This window comes from Pristis pectinata, chromosome 1 (genome assembly GCF_009764475.1).
Source record: "Pristis pectinata isolate sPriPec2 chromosome 1, sPriPec2.1.pri, whole genome shotgun sequence".
In the NCBI taxonomy this organism is placed as follows: Eukaryota; Metazoa; Chordata; class Chondrichthyes; order Rhinopristiformes; family Pristidae; genus Pristis; species Pristis pectinata.
In genome coordinates, this window is record NC_067405.1 from 71,815,701 (window position 1) to 71,836,125 (window position 20,425).

The 20,425-nt window shown below is 41.8% G+C and overlaps 1 protein-coding gene across 3 annotated transcripts in view; it reads left to right on the forward strand.

The window, feature by feature from the left end:
- lrrc3 (leucine rich repeat containing 3) overlaps window positions 1-20,425 on the forward strand; it is a 46,721-nt gene that overhangs the window by 6,601 nt on the left and 19,695 nt on the right. The window contains exon 1 of one of the 3 annotated variants that reach the window (XM_052028921.1): window positions 7,505-7,627. The exons of 1 other annotated variant lie outside the window; for it this stretch is intronic. The gene's annotated coding sequence lies outside the window, so the exon portion shown is untranslated. Of the gene's footprint in view, window positions 1-7,504; window positions 7,628-17,649; window positions 17,712-20,425 lie in introns of those variants that run through there. One more of the 3 variants, XM_052028938.1, reaches the window with a different exon arrangement.

Here is a 20,425-nt window from a genome sequence, read left to right on the forward strand (position 1 = left end):
CTAGTACAGGATCACAATCAGTAGTTTCCATGATGAAGTCTACTGATATAGTGACAATAAAAAAACTCACTAAATGAACCTGATTCGAGATGCCTGAGGACTTTCACAATGTATCACAGCAGAGGCATTTGTTTTGCACCAATAATTGACAGTGTAAATGAATCCTAAACTCTGGTCTGATACTGAAAATGAGTGAGATTCTTTTTTAAAGAGGAAGTTTCTCATTCTTTTCTACTATGGATTCAGGGCAGAGTTAAGTGTTAGCTGTAGTATAGTGGACTCTGAGTTATGCATTCAAGCCCCATTCTAAAGACATTGATTATGCTGATAGTTCAGTTAAAATCTTGAAACCATACAGCACAAATCCAGACCACTCTTTGGACTAGCATTCTGGGAGAGTCACTAGATATAGTTACGAGGTAAGGGGCCAGTCATTTAAAACTAAGGTATGTAGAAATTGCTTCTCTCAGAGGGTAATGAATCTATGGAATTCTCTGTGCTTGAGGGTGGTGGAAGACAAATCATTAGAAATATTGAAAGTGGAGATAGATAAATATTTGAAAAATTGAGGGATTGATGGTGAAGGGGAACCAGCATAGAAGAGTGGTTGAGGCTAGCATAGATCAGCCATGATCATTTTGAATGGTAGGGCAAGCTTGAGAGGCCTGATGATCTACTCCTGCTCCTGTTTTCTTGTGTTCTTATTGGATTGTTGCTTGCTTTCAAAACTTTGAACAATAAGCTCTTCAACATTAGTCTGAGTAATCCTGGAGGCAAATCACAGGGGCAATACACAAAATAAGGATTTTTTTAACATTTTCTTTTAACAATTCTGTTTAGTGGTTAGACCTCTTGAAAAAGCATTTGACCGATAGAAACATAGAACACCTACATCACAATACAGGCCCTTGGGCCTACAAAGTTGTGCCGAACATGTTCCCACCTTAGAAATTACTAGGCTTACCCATCGCCCTCTATTTTTCTAAGCTCCATGTACCTATCCAAAAGTCTCTTAAAAGGCCCTATCGTATCTGCCTTCACCACCGTTGCTGGCAGCCCATTCCACGCACTCACTACTCTGAGTGAAAAAACTTACCCCTGACATCTCTGCTCTACCTACTCCCCAGCACCTTAAACCTGTGTCCCCTTGTGGCAACCATTTCAGCCCTGGGAAAAAGCCTCTGACTATCTACACAATAAATGCCTCTCATCATCTCATACACCTCTATCAGGTCACCTCTCATCCTCCGTCGTTCCAAGGAGAAAAGGCCGAGTTCACTCAACCTGTTTTTATAAGGCATGCTCCCCAATCCAGGCAACATCCTTGTAAATCCTTGATAATCGGGAATCATTCAAACAAGTAACTAAGAGGTTATCTTTTTACACTTTCCAATTTGTGTGGAAGGTGGTGCATGATGAGAAATGGATGGTGGGCAACCAATGACAAGAGTGAATGGGAGAGGCAGTGTGGGAGAGAAGCAGGATGTCATGTCAAACCTCAAAGAATACATTCAACCAGAGATGGAAATCCTGGTGAATCGCATTATTGACCCTACATTGGCTCTTTGAAAAAGCTATCCAATTAGTTCCAATCTCCCGCTGTGTCCCCGTAGCTCTGCAGATATCTCCTTTAAAGTACAGATTCAATTCCCTTTGAAGGTCACTAATGAATCTGCCCCCTTTCAGACAGTGCATTTCAGATCATGAAAGCTCAGGGAGTAAAAATAATTCTATTTCCTTCCTCCCTCATAAATCCACATGCTATTTTACCCTGATTCTTCCCAACGGAAACAGTTTCACCCATCTATTCTTTGCAAAATCTTTCAGAGTCTTGAACACTACTATTAAATTTTAATATTTTGTTACTGAATGCCAGACTCCAAGAGAATGTGTTTGTCAACATAAAATTCCAAAATAAATTTGACAATAGCCTACAGGGGGAAGACAGAAAATAACCAGAGTAGTGGGATATGTGCTTGCTTATTATTGCATCTTTCTCCATTAGCTTTTATATATATCTTTAGTCTGATAATCTTGGAGGGGAGTATGGGATAAGGTCATGCAAAAATGCAACCAGCATGATCTCCATGAGATTAATTGTCATTTAAAAATAGATAATATGCAAGTATGGAGGTGCAGCAAACCAAATGGGCCAGTAAACTATACTGCAGTGAAATATTAGAGATGGATGTGTCAGATATGATTCAGTGGTAGTATTCTAGCTTCTGAGTGGGAAACTGGTGGGCTAAAAGATCTCTGGGCACGATTCTAGTAAAGGTCAGGAGAGTTTTTCCCAGTCTCTGGACAAATAGTTATCTCTCCACCAACATCCCCAAAACAAACAGTTTATCCGGACGTTATCATTTTATGCTTGCTGCTCACAAATTGATTTTTTCTGCTTTATAGCAATATTTGTTTGGATGTAAAGCTTTTGGGGTGTCCTGAGATCATAAAAGGAGCTATACTTACTGATGCTTAACATAAACCTGAAGAGTATTGGTTAAAGGTTTCATCTCAAAGATTGTACTTCTAACAATGCCTAGTTCTATCATAGTGTCATTTGAGATTATGCAATAGACTGAAACTAGAAACCCTTACGTTCTGCTTCGAAGATTATATCATATATCCTTGCAGCATAAAGTCCACTCAGCCCACTGAGTGTATGCTGGCTCTCAGACCAATCCCATTATCCCATTTATTTCCCTGTAATCTATTCAATCTCACCATGCCCATCAAGCCCACCCTGATTTTCCTACCAACCATCTAAACCAGAGGTCATAGAGTTATACAGCTCGGAAACAGGCCCTTCAGCCCAACTGGTCCGTGCTGACCAAGATTCCCATCTAAACTAGTTCCATTTGTTTGCCTTTGGCCTATATCCCTCTAAACTTTTCTTATCCATGTACCTGTCCAAATACCTTTTAAATTTTATTAATGTACCTGCCTCAATCACTTCCTCTGGTAGCTCATTCCGTATACTGACCACCCTGGGTGAAGAAGTTTCCCCTCAGGTTAGTATTAAACCTCTCCCCTCTCACCTTAAACCTATGCCCCCTAGTTCTTAATTCCTCAACCCTGGGAAAAAGACTATGCATATTCACCCTATCTATGCCCTCATAATTTTATGCACCTCTATAAGATCACCCCTCATTCTCCTATGCCCCAATGAAAAAGTCCCAACCTGCTCAACCTCTCTCCATAACTCAGTCACTTGAGTCCTGAACATCCTCTTAAATCTCATCTGCACTCTTTCCAGCTTAATGGCATCTTTCCTATAGCACAGTGACCAAAATTGAACACAATATTCCAAATGCGGCCTCACCAACGGTCTTGTACAACTACAACTTAACATCCCAAGTTCTATACTGAATGATGAAGACCAGCATTTTCAACCCCTTCTCAACCCTGTCTACCTATGACACCACTTTCAGTGAACCATGTACTTGTACTCCTAGGTCCCTCCGTTCTACAACACTCCCCAAGGTCCTACCATTCACCATGAAAGTCCTACTCTCATTTGTCTTCCCAAAATGCAATACCTCACACTTGTCTGAATTTGTGGTAATCAATCATAGAGTAATGCAGCATAGAAACAGACCTGCAGAAACAAGAGTTTCAGTACTATTAACATTTTTTTTAGGAGAATTGGGTACCAACGACATAACTCTACGGTAGACAAAATTCTCACAGCAGCTCATCCATCTTGCATTATCAACCTGCATTAACTCACTCAGAAACCTGGGGAAATTAGTTGACACTGCCTTAACATGATTTTCGTAAGCGCAGAGTCTGTTTTTTTGTTGGTGCTATGCAGACAAATTTCGAACCATGATGTCAGAATTAAGATTCTTTTGGAAAAGAGCAAATCCCTTGACCAATTGTTCTGGTAACAGCTGTGGCACAGTTCATCACTATTGTAACTGAGTCAGAAGATTTTGGGCTTCATGTTCTGCTCCATGGACTCCTGTGCAGTATTGAGTGAGTGTAACACTGTAAGATTTGTAGATGAGACATTAAACTGAAGCCCCTAAGGAGGGTGAACCTACAGAACAAGTTGGACAGGAGGAGTTTTCTTGCTTATTCTGACTGGTAATTTTCCCTCAACCTGAAAGAAATAACTGGTCATTATCATATTGCCTTTTAAGGGACCTTAATATGTGCAGTTTGCTTGCTGCGTTTCTTTTTCTTGGGCATTGCCTCAAGATCGAGGATGACTTGCTTCCATTCCAGTGCTGTGTTTTGTAAAGTGGTTGATGAGAACAGAGTTTGATCTGCAGACTCTGCCACAGGTGGGGCAGGAGGTGCTTGTCGGCCCTGGAGGATGGGTTGCTTGGGATGCTGTGTGCTCCTTCCACTGTTTGTGCATAGCATCTGTGTATTCTCAATGAAGAGACCCGAGGTGTTCACTGCCTTCTCCAAAGTGAATGAGATTCCCAGGAGCACGTGGGGATGTTACTTGTTCAAGGATATCTTGAGAACATCATTGAAGTTTTCTCTCTGTCCTCCTGGTAAATTCTCACCCTGACAGTGCTCAGAGTAGAGTGCCTGTTTAAGGAATCTGGTGTCGACCATGTGGAATATGTGGCCTGGCCATTAAACTTGGTTGACGTTGATCAGAACCATGCTGTTGGGATATTGGCCTAAAAAAGACATTGAAGTTGGTTCAATTATTGTGCCAGTTCCTATACAGTAAAACTCCAATAATCTAGCACCTTTGGGACTTTGGTGGTGCTGGACTAATGGATTTGCTAGACTCTTGGATGTTATTCTATTAATACTCTGTTATTTGTGATATATATAAATGACTTGGACGTAAATGTAGGTGGGCCAATTAGGACATTAGCAGACCTCAGGAAAATTGGCAAAAAGAGGGTGTAGCTTTATGGTGAGAGGGGGAAAGTTTAAAGAGACTTATGAGGCAAGTTTTTTTACACAGAGAGTGGTAGGTGCCTGGAACGCATTGCTAGGGGAAGAGGTGAAAGCATATATGGTAGTAACATTAAAAAGCATTTACTTAGGCACATGAACAGTCAGAATCAAGGGACAGAGACCATGTGCAGGCAGATGGAATTAGTTAAAACTGGATTAAAAAGCGAGCTGCTAGAGAAACTCTGCAGGTCAGACAGCACCTGTAGAGAGAAATGGATACTTGATGTTTTGGGTCGAGACTCTTCATCGGGACCCGAAGTTAAAAGTGGTATGTTCGCCACAGACATCATGAGCTGAGGGGCCTGTTCTTGTCTTCTATTGTTCTATGTTCTAGATATTCAAACATACTTTTATTTCACTTTTTTTACATGCTACACTAAATCTTCCAGTGAAACCAGTGAGGTTAAAGGACTCCACATCTGTTTGGCCAGACAGGGCAGGGCGGTAGACATTATCTATATGGACCTTAGCAAGGCTTTTGACAAGGTACCACATGGTAGGCTGGTCCAGAATGTGAGATCACATCGGATCCAGGGTGAGTTAGCCAATTAGATGCAAAATTGATTTGGTAGTAGGACTCCAAGGGTAGTAGTAGAGGGTTGCTTTTCAGATTGGAGGCCTGTGACCAATGGTGTGCTGCAGAGATTGGTGCTAGGTCCCCTGTTGTTTGCTTTTATATATATTAATGATTTGGATGATGTGACACAGCTAGTAAGTTTGTGGATGACACCAAAATTGTTGGTGTGGTGGACAGCGAAGAAGGTTGTCTGAGGATCCCACAAGATCTCTGTGAACTGGGAAAGTAGGCAAAGGAATGGCAAATGGAATTTAACTCAGACAAGTGTGAAGTGATGCATCTTGGGAAGTTAAACCAGGGCAGGACATGCATAGTAAGTGACAAGGCCCTGTAGAATAGAGGAAGCTAAGGGTACAAGCACATAGTTCCCTGAAAGTGGTGACGAGGATAGACAAACTGGTGAAGAAGTCATATGGCACCCTTGCTTCCATCAGGTTGGGCATTGAATACAAGAGTTGGGACATCATGTTATACCTGTACAAGACGTTGGTGAGACTGTATCTGCAATATTGTGTGAAGTTCTGGTTGCTGTACTATAGCATACGTGATTAAGCTAGAAAGGGTGCAGAAAAGATTCACAAGAATGTTGTCAGAAATGGAGGGCTTGAGTGAAAAGGAAAGACTGGATAGGCTGGTACTGTTTTCCCAGGAGCGAAGGAAGCTGAGGGGTGACCCTGTAGAGATTTATAAAATCATGAGAGGCAAAGATAAGGTGGAGGAGTCTAAAACCAGAAGGCATAGGTTTAAGGTGAGAGGGAGAAGATTTAAAAGGGACTTGGGGTGCAGGTTTTCCACACAGAGGGTTGTGGGTATATGGAATGAGCTGCCAGAAGAAACAGTAGAGGCAGATATAATTACAATGTTTAAAAGAGATTTGGACAGGTTCGTAGATAGGACAGTTTGAGGTATATTGGCCCAATCCAGGCAAATGGGGCTAGCTGAGAAAGCCATCTTAGTCAGCACAAATGAGTTGGGCTGAAGGGCCTGCTTCCATGCTGCATAGTTCTATGACTCTGGCCCACATTCCTGACCCCTGGTGTTCCCAACTGCACCCCAGCTCCGGCCACACACCCTGCTTGCACTCTGGACCCCTGACCCACAATCCAGACTAATGAGTGTGTTAGATGCCAAAACATCAGGATTTCCGAACAATTAGTTGCTGAATTATCAGAGTTTTACTAGTTGTACAATAATGACTGCATTTTAAAACTATCTCTGACTACAAATATACAGGGGTCAAGAAAAGCAATATAAATGCAGCCTTGTTTCTTATTTGCTATGCAAGTTCTGCTTGCTGATTTATTTTTAATGCAATTCGTACGGAAAATAATCTGCAATTTAAGCTGTGGATTTATTTGCAAAATTATATAAAATGGATCTGTCAGACAATTCAGAGTTATATTTTGGACTCTAACATCAATTTGAGATTTGGTGAAAAGAAAAATGAAATCTGCTAGCTGTTTAAAATTTGTGGGGCTATGGAGAAAGAGCCGGGATTGTAGAACTAATTGGATTTCTCTTTCCGAGTGCAATACACAATAGGCTGACCTGTCTCCTTCTGTGTTATAACATGATTCATTTTGTTAGTGCTTTCTTACATTTTTAAACTGAAGCTTTCTAACTCAGCAGCGAGGTTTGATTTAGGGAAAGGGGATAAATGATTGCAATTACTATCCTTGAAGCCTTGCCAACAAGTTGGTTATGATGCAGTTTTCTTGGCAGGTCCCTATGAAATGGATAACCTCTAGTGTCACCAAAAAAAAACACATATCACAGGGTACAGGAAGGGTGGGGGAAAGCAGAAACATCTGACAGATTTATGCGACAGGCTGCAAATAAGATACACTTATTAATACAATGCAAGCTGCGGGGTACTTCCTAACTCTCAGTGGCACAAAGAGATGCCAATCAAGAGCAAGGGCCCTTGCCATTGGATGGAAGAAAGAAGGGGCTGTCCAATGCTAGGAGCTGTGGAGAAGGGACAATCAGGTGAAGGTCTTTGACTGAGGGAGTGTGAGAATGAAGAAGAGAGGGGATAAAAGAGAATAAGATTTGAAATAACATCAACAGCTGCAACAAGTAGAATTGGAGCTCAATAAAAGCAACTGGAATCTCATACAGGTACTGTAACATGCTGCTAATGGCAGCAGATGGAAATCTTCATGTTTGGTATTACCGCTTATATGATCCGGTTATTTGCTGTTAATGTGAACAAGTTAACAGTTGCTATTAAGAAGATTTTCTGCACTGCGATTTGTAGGCTCTCCTGCTTACTTATTTATATCTTAAATTGAATTCTGTGCTATTTAATCCTGGTTTACTGAGAAGAATTACTTTGTCAACTGGGACAGGGTTATATTTAAAAAGATTCAATTAAATGGAATTGATGGATTGTTAGTGGCTAGGTTTAATCTCTGACGATGGAATGATCATAGACTTGGTGGAAGGGAGAATAAAAACTGTCAGCTTGTATTCTAAAGGAGTGCTTGCTGCTGTATCTGCATCTTGGGAATGCTCATTGAGAGCAAGAAGCAGGCATGCTTCCTAATGTGTATAAATGGCCCCTTTGGGGCTGCCGATGCGCTTGTGACTGATCTTACATACATCATTACAGATGTTAACATCTGGTCCTGTCACTCTGGAATACAAGTAAGAGAGGGAGAGTCCCCTGGTGCTTATATGTTCCCTGTTCCATCTCCTGCTTTCCCCAGTATCCACAAACTCACTGTATTGTTTATAATGCTCCTACCGGGGGATGGGTACATGGAGACAGGAGAGGTTGGACAGTAAGCAGTGAGGGAGGAGAGTGGGTATCTGGCACTTCCACCGTCATTTGGACATTGCTGTGAAATCACTGAGTGATCACTGCCAGCGGCACTCTTTGTGATATTAATGGATATGGCTGCCAGTCTCATGATTGATTATTGAGGATAATTAGATGTCATCCACCACCCCCTTCCAATAAGTACATGGTCAGTCTGGGATATTTCCCTAGTAGCAGGAATAATAATCCACTTAATGGCAATTAAAGCTTGGAAATGATTTTAAGTGGATATTAGCAGCCAGCATTGCTCTGCCCATTGTTTCATTACAGCTATTAACCAACATAATTCACCATGAAAGAAGCAGGCAGGGAAATATCACACAGAAGTGAAGCTCTCGTCTATAAATTTCAGCATCAGTCATTTCTAAGATTATGCTATGTTCTTACCTTGTTATAGAACAATGGAATGGTATGGCAAGGAATAAGCCTACCCAGTCCGTCGATCCTGCACCAGTTCTTTGAAAGAGTTATCCAATTAGTCTCATCCTGCTCTATCCCATAATCCTATAAAATTTCCTTTTCAAGGATTTCTCCAATTCCTTTTGAAACTTATCATCGAAACTCCTTCTGCCTCCCTTTCAGGTAACACATTCCAGATCATAACAAATCACTGTGCGGAAAGAATTCCCTTAAATGTCCCCCGGCTTTATTTTTCAGTCATCGTAATTCCGTCCTTGAGTTACAAACCCAGTGGAAACTGTTTCTTCTTATTTAATACATCAAACCCATTCATAGTTTTAAACATCTGTAATTAAATAATTATTAACCGACATATTATATTTCAGGGAGGTTGATAATACAATGAAGCTCTCCTTTCATACAGTAATTACTATGGTCAATCAGGAAATTCCATATCAATCTATATCAATTATATCAATAAGGAGATTCAATCCACTGCCTATATCCCTTGTCCAGGTGATGTGGTATTTGGCAGTTCTTGTGCACTAATCCATACAACAGTGCTGTCCACTGACAATAGGGGATAACATGGCCCCTGGACCCTGGCAACTGGTTTCTTAAGCCCAAGTATCTCAGTCATATTGTCCTTAGATTACTTGTCCACTAGTTTGACTTGTTTGAATGTAGAGATCCAGAGGTTTGAAGAGGGGCTTTTCTTAAACCCACTGTTTCATTGGTAGATAAATCCCAATCAATTAATCTAAGCCCTATTACTATCAATAACTTTAAGCTAGCTAATGGAATATGGATTGGAACTTTATTTCTCTGACCTCTGTGACTCCTTGCAATTCTGTGACAAACATGAATTAGATTGAACACATCATGATACAATGATTGGGTGCAAGCTCGATTCTAATGATCTCATACTTGGGAGCGGCGTTGAACACAGGAGAATGAAATGAAATGGAACTGTGTTTGACCCTGTAACAAACTGGTGTGTTCGGAAATGGGGAAGAAACATCATTCCACATATCCGCTTTCTAATCTCATCACTTTCATTACCCTCATCTCCTCTCACCTTCCCTACCATGTTCTGCAATCCTTCCATCTTCTTTCTTTCTCTCTGTCATTACCTCCCTATCTTTTGTCCTTTCTTTTCTTTCTAGACACCTCACTTACCCTTTCTTCCAGTCTATTTTATTTTATTCAGCCACAGGATGAGGTATTTCTCATTTCCCTTTGCACTGCAAAGGTGCTAGTATTTCTTGATCAGCTCCTTGTTTATTGCAAGGCCTTCCAATGAAAGCCCACATTGGTGCAGGACCAGAACTGGAATCATATATAAGGCAGAATGAGTAAAGTTGTCAGGAATCCTTCCCAAAAAGACATCTGTAAGCCAGTTGATTCTTGCAACAGCCTGCCGTTTCATGATCACTAATACCATTTATATTTCCAGATATTCCCAAAAGAACTCTCAAACTTCAGTAGTGGGATTTGAACTTGCACTCTCTAGATCATTATTCCAGGCTTGTGTATTATTGTCCAGTAATATTCATTCATATCTTCAACCCCTTCCTATAGCACTATGCTATACAATTCAGGAGATGCAACACTTGCCCTTTTACTCCTCCCTTCCCACCAACAAGGGCCCCAAACATTGTTTTCCCCGTGAGATAATGATTTAACTTGAACATCTTTCAATCCAGTGTGTTCTATGCACTCTTCACAATTGTAGTCCCATCCACAGGGAGGAGACCACTTTGGCCAGGGCTTTGCTGGCCATCCCTCACCTAGATTCATAGAGTCAAATGAATAAAAATAGGCCCTTTAGCCCATCATGTCCTTGCCAGCTTAAAAGCACTAATCCTACACCAATTCCATTGTATTTTCCCTGCATTCACATCAACTTTCCCCCCAGATTCTATCACTCACCTACATAATGGAGGCTACTTACAGTGGCCAATTAACCTACCAAACCAAACGTGTTTGTCATGTGGAAGCAAACTGGAGCACCCAGAGGAAACCCAGAACATGCACACTCTGTACAGATAGCAAGGGAGGTCAGAACCGAATCTCGGTCACTAGAGTGGTGAGGTTGCAGCTTTACTAGCTTCACCAATGTGCTGTGCCAGTGAAGCTCAAGGTAAGTTCGAGGAAAACCTTCCAACTAGACACATTTCAATGCTTTGGACTCGAATCTGAGCAACAATTTTAGAGAATGAGCATTTCAATATTGTCTATTTGCCTTTCAAGCCTTGTTCTTTCACCCTTCTGCCATTTAATCGCTTCTGGCTTTCACAATATCACACTTCCTTTTTCATTTTTTCCTCCCTTTCCTACTATCTAGTTATCTTAAACCTCCTTATCCTTAACTTTAAATGTTAACTTTGCTTCACTTCCCACAGCAGTTGACTAACCAACAGAATATTTTCAAATTTTTTGCACTTCCAGCATCTGCATTACTGACCTGCTTTATATATACCATTCTCTTACCGTCTTCAAATTCTCATCTCTCTTCCCGTTTCTCCTCACTTTAACTTCTTACCTTCACCTTTTCCTCTTCATTTTATTTCCATTATTGTCTTGCCTACTTTCTCTTATTTGCTGCACTCTATTTTCCTGTTCTCTGCACTTCCCAGAATCCCATGCAGCCTCTTTTCCTGAACCTACATTTCTCTCTCATTTATTTCTCTCTTTGACATCGAGAGCTTTTGACCATACCTTTTAATATGCAATGGTGAACTGGTTTTATTCATTTTGCAAGTTGCTTGGCCAGCATTTATTGCCCATTTCTAATTGCCCTTAAGAAAGTGATGGCTAGCCAGTCCAGCACTTCTGGTGAAGGTACTCCCACAGTGCTGTTGTAGAGGGAGTTCCAGAATTTAGACCCAGCGATGAAGAACGACAAGTGATATATTTCCAAGTCAGGATGCTATGTGACTTGGAGGGAATCTGTTGGTAGCAAACTTCATGCCCTTGTCCTTCTTGGTGGTAGAACTTGCATGTTTAAGGAAGTGCAGTCAAAGTAGCCCAGGTGAGTAACTGCGATGTATTTTGTAGATGGTACATACTGCAATTACTGTGGGCCATTAGTTAAGGGCATAAATGTTTAGGGTGGTGGATGAAGTGCCAACTAAACTGGCCGCTTTGTCCTGGATGACATTGAGCATCATGAGAGCTGTTGGAGTTGCACTCATCCAGGCAAGTGGAGGGTATTCCATCACAGTCCTGACTTAGTCATAGAGTTGTACAGCACAGAAACAGGCCCTTCAGCACAGTTCATTACTGCCAACCAACATGTTTTCCTGAGCTAGTCCCATTTTCCTGCATTTGGTCCAGGTACCTCTAAACCTTTCCATGAACCTGTCCAGATTTCTTTTAAACTTTGTAGTTGTACCTGCCTCTACCACTTCCTCTGGCAGCTCGTTCCATATACCCACCATCCTTTGTGTGAAAAACCTGCCACTCAGGTTGCCTTTAAATCTTTCCCCTCTCACCTTAAACCTTTGCCCTCTAGTTTAAGACTTCCCTACCCTGGGAAAAGGACTGTGACCATCCACCTTATCTGTGTCCCCATGATTTTACAAACTTCTATAAGGTCACCCCTCAGTCTCCTTCGCTCCAGGGGAAACAGTACCAGCTCATCCAGGCTCTCCTCATAACTCAAGCCCTCCATTTCTGACAACATTCTTGTGAATGTTTTCTGCACCCTCTCTAGCTTAATTATGTCCCTGCTGTAGTATGGTGACCAGAACTGCACACAATGTTCCAGGTGCAGTCTCACCAACATCCTATACAGCTGTAACATGACATCCCAACTTGCACTCACTGCCCCATCAAGTGAAGGCAACCATGCCTAAAGCCTTCTTCACCACCTTGTCTATCAGTGTCGGTACTTCAGAGAACTACGTACTTGTACCCTTAGGACTTGTGTCTTATAGATGGTGACAAGTCTTTGGGAGTTTCACAAGATGAGTTACTTGCCACAGGATACCTAGCCTTTGAAGTGATGATGTACCCATGGTATTTATGTGGATGGTCCAGTTGAGCTTTGGGTCAATGGTGATGTATGAGGGCTCATCAATAATAATGTCTATCGTGGGTAGTTAGAATCTCTCTTGTTGGAGACAGTAATTTTCTGGCACTACTCTGGTCTGAGAGTTACATGCCACATAACAGCCCATACCCAAATATTGTCTAGATTTTACTGTCTGCAGGCTTGGGCAGCTTCATTTGCTTGGGGGTTACAAATAGAATTGAATGTTGTGCAGTCATGACTGAACATCTTTTGACCTTACAATGAAACATAAGTCATTGAGGAAGCAGCTGAAAGTGGTTGGGTTTAGGACACTGCCCTGAGGAACTTCTACAGTGATATCCAAGGGCCAGGATGATTGACCTCCAACAACCACAACTGCCTTCTATTGTGTGAAGTATGATTCCAATGAATGGAGTGTTTTCCCCTTGATACCTATTGAGTTTGGTCTTACCATGGCTCCATGATGCCATGCTTGGCCAAATGCCTTGAGATGAGAGTAACTGCCAGTCCAGGGAAGTCACTTTCACCTCATCTCTTTCAGCTCTTTAGTCCATGTTTGAACTAAGGCTCTGATGAGGTCTGGAGCCAAGTGGGTCTTGGCAAAACCCAAACATGGTGTTGGTGTGACAGCACTGCTGACAGCTGGTGATTGAGAGTTGGCTGATAGGGCAGTAAATAGCCAGAGTGGATTTGTTCTTTTGTTTTCTGAACAGGATATACCTGAGCAATTTTCCACATTGTGAAGTAAATGCCAGAGTTGAAGCTATACTGGAGCAGCTTAGCTAGAGCTGGAGACTGTTGTGGAGTGCAGGTCTTCAACGGCTACAGCCAGGATATTGTCTGGTTCCATAGCCTTTGCTGTATCTGGCCTTAACACATGCTACATGGAGTGAATCAAATGTGGAGTGAAACCAATTCATTTTAGAAGGTCACTATGAAAACGATGTTTCCATTGGAAACCAATTTCAGAAATACTGTACAAAGTTCACATGTCCAAGATGAACTTAACTTCCATTGGAAAAGTTGGCACACTGACCTTTCCTTCCTGGATTTGAGGTAGAATTTATCCCAGACTGATATTAAAGTCTTTCAATGAATCTATAACCCATGGCAAAACATTGCTTTTAAATTTCTCATTTGAAATGGGATTGAGACCAGCAGGATAATGCAACAAAAACAATATATATTCAATACACCAACACTTTCCAAGATGTTTTCCCATAGAGTTATCAAACAAAATTTGATGTTAAACTACAAATGTATGTATTAATTCAGATGACCAAAAACTTGATTGAAGAGGTAGGTTTTTAAAGAGCATCTGAAGGAGGTTTAGGGATGAATTACAGAGTTTAGCTCCTTGTAAACTGAGAACTCAGCTACCAATGGTGGAGAGATTAAACGTAAGGATGACTAAAAGACTAGAGTTGGAAGAGGGTGGATATCCCAGAGCGGTGAGGGAGACAGGAAGGATAAAAGCCATGAAGAGGTTAGAAAACAAGGATAAGAACTTCAAATGAAAAGCGAAAAAAAAACTGCGAATGTTGGAAATCTGAAATAAAGCTAGGAAATGTTGGGGATACTCAACTCGTCAGGTAGCATCTAGGGAGAGAGAGACAGCACAATGTTTCAGTGGCTCTTCATCAAGAATTGTAAAATTGAGGCATTGCTTAACTAGGATTCAATGTTGGTTGCCGAGCAGTGGATGAATGGGATGGTGCAGCAGAGTTTTCGATGGGTCCCCTCTTACAGAGGGTAAACCTAGATCGGGGCTGCATTGGAATATTTAAGGCTGGACGTAACAAGGGCATGGATGTGTGGTTTCAGCAGCAGATGAGATAAGTCAGGGTTCTGTATGGCAATAGGTAGCAATAGTTCTGATTTTAGTCCTGATGCATATGTGCAGTTCAGAGCTCATCTCATGGTCAGATATGGCATCAAGGTTGTGAATAATCTGTCTGTTCCATATTGTTACCAGGGACAGGGAAGGAATCAGTGGCTCAGATATAGAGTTTGTGATGAGGAACCAAAGATAGTGGTTTTGAGTTGCGCAGTACTTCATTGGAGAAAACTTCTTGTCAGTGCTGGGCCTCTGACAAGCAGCGTAGACAATATTGAGAGAGTAGGGAGGTCAAGAGAGATGATGGTGAGGTTAAGCAGGATATCATCTGCATGCGCATGGAAACCAAAGCCGTGTTTTCAGATGACATTGCCGTGTGTGGATGGGAAATGAGGGAACAAAGGACTGACCCCAGAGGTAATGGTATGGACATAGAAAAGAAGTTATTGCATGTCATTCTTCACTTTCCATTGGTGATAGTGAAGCAGGCCGGTGCAGTTCCATCCATTTGATTGGTGGCAGAGAGGTAGTGCAAGTCAATGATATCAAAAGGTAACACCAGGTTGAGAAGGATGGGGAGGGATAGATTACCTTTGTTTGAATCATCTTGGATGTCATTGGTGTACCTTATAAATGGCAGTGACGGAACCTCGATAGGAATGATTCAAATACTGAGTAAGCCATTGTCATTATTATCTGCCATTTTGTCCCTTAGACTTGAAAGCGTGGAGATGAGGGGTTTACCGGGGAGTAGCCAAAGCACGAGAGAGTACTGGTTAAAGTGAGAACTGGGACATCGAAGGTGGAGTCAAGGCCATTGTTAAGTCATCTGGTAGCTACAGAAATATCACTCAATGTTAGGCCTCTTGCGATCAATAGAGATCGGAAACTTCCGTCAGAACTGGAGTTGGATCTAGTTTAGACAGGTTACTTAATAGTGAGCAAACCTACCAAATATGTATAGCTGTATCAACCAAAATCGCATGTAATCAATGGGCTGTCTTATAACTAAATCAGCAGAGACTGCTTTCACTCTGGGATGATGTAAAAAAATCCCATGGCACCACTTTGAAGTAGTTTCGCATATTTCAGCGAATATTTATTCCTTTACTGACATCTCTCATCTGTATTGTATAGTCATTGCTTTGTTGTTGAATGTACAATTTGAATGTCAAATTTTCTGCATGACAACAGGAGCTTTGTGAAAAAAGCAATTGACTGACAGTGAAGCACTTTTGAATACCCTAACATAGTGAAAGAAACTTTAAACTTTTCTCAATATTTGGTTACAACTGGAATCCTTTACCTGATCCTACTGCGGGAAACCGACAAAACTGGATCCAAGTGAGCATATAATATCACTGAGTATGGTCGATATATTGGCCCCCTGAGTGAATCCCAAAATTATGCTTCCACTTCTGCAATTCCAGCCATCCCAGAAGTGACAACAGCATGTGAGTTTGGTTAAGATTTGATTGAATTCTTTCCGGATCTGAGATATCAATGCTTTATTATGGAAGCGACTAATTCCCGAGTCTGTACGCTGCTGTCTGCAGCAAAAGCACTGTAAGAGATTTATCTGCAGTAACGGCTCTGTATCAGTGCAGTGTTGAAATCTAGCTATTTCTGAAGCAGTCCTGTTTACTGGACTGAACATGGAGGGAGGGTTGTGGGATGCAACCAACCCTCTAGAGGCTCCCTTTGAAATCTGCAGCCAGTAACCAGGCAACGAATGGTCGTTAGATCATTGATAGCCCTTGTGTCCAGCTGGCTTCCTACTTTGTTTCTCTCAAACAATGGAAACCTGGCAGAAATTGGAAAGAAGGTGAAGTGTAACTGTCTGGAATTGTGCCTCCAACACACATATTTACATATATATGTATACACATAGTGACATATACACTGACAAATACACCCACATGGACACATCTCACAGACACACAGGTCGATACACACACAGTAATTCAGTTCAGAACAGTAATAATAACTGTAAAATAATGCCACCACCCTGCATCATTTTTCTAATTATAATTCACATGTACATCATTGATTAATTTCAATCCAGTAGTTAATGTAGCAAACAATAATGAGGAATAAAACAGAGTTCAGAAGGTTATAGACTAAAGAAATGGGTAGTCATAGAATAGCATTATAGAGTTGTTATAGCACAGCAGGAAGCCATGTTAGCTGTCTGTAAGATCAATCTAGTCCAGCCCATTCCTCAGATCTTTTCTTTTAGTGTAATGGATCACAATGTTACTTAATCTATAATTAAATCAAAGTTCAGAGTCATGTCAATTTACTCACTTTTATTAATCTTACAGCTTACAGTCATTTTAAAGGTTCAAAAGATATTACCTAGTCTTGGATGGCCTGTCCAAGTGTACAGCTGTTTCAGGAGTGTTTGTGTTTGATCTTCATTGGAGCTCCTTCCTCTCACTTCAGATTGTCTTGCTGCCTTACATTCAAGGAGAACAAAGATATTCTATCATGCCTTTGCTTGACCAGTTCAATCAAACTGCAATCCATTGTCTCACTATGTTCTCCTTGTTGTTCTGTCTCCATGATGTCATTGTCTGGTTTTAATGTCCTGTTGCTATTTCACACCTTTTCTTGCATACCCTGTGCAGACGACTCCTGGCACTTTACCCAAAGATCAGGCAATATACTGTAGTTCTCTCCAGTGACCACAAGCTATCTTATTTTAAAATGTTTGTTAAAAAAATATGAGTTTGTACATGAGATCAATTAATAATTTTATATTACACTGGTACAGCACTTTCTTTTCTCTCTTGAGTTTCTGTCTAGTTCCCTTTTGATCACTTTCACCACTCCCACAGGCAGTGAATTCCAGATCATGGCTGCTCCTGAGTGAAAAGTTGTTTTCATCACTATAGAGGTCATCAGCCTCAAATATTAACTCTATTATTCCTTCCACAGATGCTGTATGGCCTGCATTTCCTGATTGTTTTTTGTTTTATTTTCACAGTGCATATTGCATGTTACATCCCCTGAGCTGTTACAGTGGGAGGAGCGGGAGAAGGCTCTTTCAACTTTCATCAGCCAGCCAAAATTTGAGTGATTATGAGAAACAAACTTCTGTTAAGTATGCTGTCTGATATTCTTCCCCCTTTAAGTTAATTTGGGTATGGGCTGGTGGAAAGTCTGAGTGGTGAGGGAAAAGTCGAATGGTGGGTTTACCCAAGCTCACCAACATAGAACATTACAGCACAGTACAGGCCCTTGTGCCGACATTTTATCCTGCTCTAAGATCTATCTAACCCTTCCCTCCCACATAGCCCCCCATTTTTCTATCATTCATGTGCCTATCTAAGAGTCTCTTACATGCCTCTAACGTATCTGCCTCCACAACCTCTGCCCACGCACCCTCCACTCTCTGTATAAAAAAAAATTACCTCTAAGGACCCCCCATATCTTCCTCCAATTACCTTAAAATTATACACCCTCTTGTTAGCCATTTTCACACTGGGAAAAAGTCTCTAACTGTCCACTCGATCTATACCTCTTATCATCTTGTACACCTCTATCAAGTCACCTCTCATCCTCCTTCACTCCAAAGAGAAAAGCCAAAGCCCTAGCTCACTCAACCTATCCTCATAAGACATGCTCTCCAATCCAGGCAGCATCCTGGTAAATCTCCTTTGCACCCTTTCTAAAGCTTCCACATCCTTCCTATAATGAGGCGACCAGAAATGAATGCAATACTCCAAGTGTGGTCTAACCAGAGTTTTATAGAGCTGCAACATTACCTCACAGCTCTTGAACTCAATACCCCGACTAATAAAGGTCATCACTCCATACTCCTTTTTGACAAACCCATCAACCTGTTGCGGCAACCTTGAGGGATCTATGGATGTGGACCCCAAGATCCCTCTGTTCCTCCACACTGCTAAGAGTCCTGCCATCAACCGTGTATTCTGCCTTCAAATTCGATCTTCCAAAGTGTATCACTTCACACTTTTCCAGGTTGAACTCCATCTGCCACTTCTCAGCCCAGCTCTGCATCCTATCAATGTCCTGTTGTAACCTACAGCAACCATCCTCACTATCCACAACACCACCAACCTTCATCTCTCCAGCAAACTTCCTAACCCACCCTTCCACATCCTCATCCAAGTTATTTATAAAAATCACAAAGAGCACGGATCCCAGAACAGTTCCCTGCAGATCATCACTGGTCACCGACCTCCAGGCAGAATACGCTCCATCTACCACCACCCTCTGTCTTCTATGGGAGAGCCAATTCTGAATCTACACAGCCAAGTTTCCCTGGATACCATGCCTCCTGACTTTCTGAATGAGCCTTCCATGAGGAACCTTATCAAACGCCTTACTAAAATCCATGTACACCACATGCACTGCTCTATTTTCATTAATGTGCTTTGTCACATCCTCAAAGAATTCACTCAGGCTTGTGAGGCACAACCTGCCCCTCACAAAGTCATGCTAACTGTCCCTAATCAGCCTATGCTTCTCCAAAAGCCCATAAATCCTGTCTCTAAGAATCTTCTTCAGTAATTCGTCCCCCACTGGAGTAAGACTCACTGGTCTATAATTCCCAGAGTTATTCCTACTCCCTTTCTTAAACAAAGGATCAACATTTGCCACCCTCCAATCATCTGGCACTACTCCTTTATCTAGTGAGGATGCATAGATAATCGCCAAAGGCGCAGCAATCTCTTTCCTCGCTTCCTGTAATAACCTTGGATATATCCTATCCGGCCCCGGTGACTTATCTATCCTAATGTTTTTCAAAAGTTCCGGCACATCCTCTTTCCTCACGTCGAGATGCCCTAGCATATCAGCCTGTCGTATGCCATCCTCATAAACATCAAAGTCTCTCTCACTGGTGAATACAGAAGCAAAGTATTCATTGAGAACCTCCCCTACCTCTTCTGACTCCAGGCACATGTTTCTTCTTTTATCTCTGGTCCTCACTCCAATAGTCATCTTCCTATTCTTCACATACGTGTAGAATGCCTTGGGGTTTTCCTTACTCCTACTCGCCAGGGCCTTCTCATGCCCCCTTCTAACTCTCCTAAGTCCATTCTTAAGCTCCTGGCTACCTTGTAACTCTCCAGAACCCTGTCTGATTCATGCTTTCTAAACCTTAGATAAGCTTCTTTCTTCCTCTTGACAAGATATTCTATGTCTCTTGTCAACCACAGTTCCTTCACTCTACCATCCTTACCCTGCCTCAATGGGACAAACCTATCCAGAAGCTCATACAAATACTCCCTAAACAACCTCCACATTTCTGTTGTGCACTTCCCCAAGAACATCTGTTTCCAGTTTACGCTCCCAAGCTCTTGCCTGATAGCAGCATAATTCCCCCTCCCCCAATTAAATACTTTCCCATATCATCTGCTCCTATCCCTCTCCAAGGCTATGGTAAAGGTCAAGAAGTTATGGTCACTGTCTCCAAAATACTCTCCCACCGAGATATCTGAAACCTGATCAGGCTTATTGCCTAGTTCCAGGTCCAGAATGGCTCTCCTCTAGTTGGCCTGTCCACATACTGTGTCAGGAATCCTTCCTGGACACTCCTAACAAACTCCGCTCCATCTATCCCCTTTACACTAAGGAGGTGCCAATCAATATTAGGGAAGTTGAAATCACCCATGACATCAACCCTGTTATTTTTGCACCTCTCCAAAATCTCCCTCCCGATCTGCTCCTCAGTGTCTCTGCTGCTACTGCGGGGTCTGTAGAATTCTCCCAATAGAGTGATCACTCCCTTCCTGTTTCTGACTTCCACCCACACTGACTCAGTAGACGATCCCTCCAGGACGTCCTCCC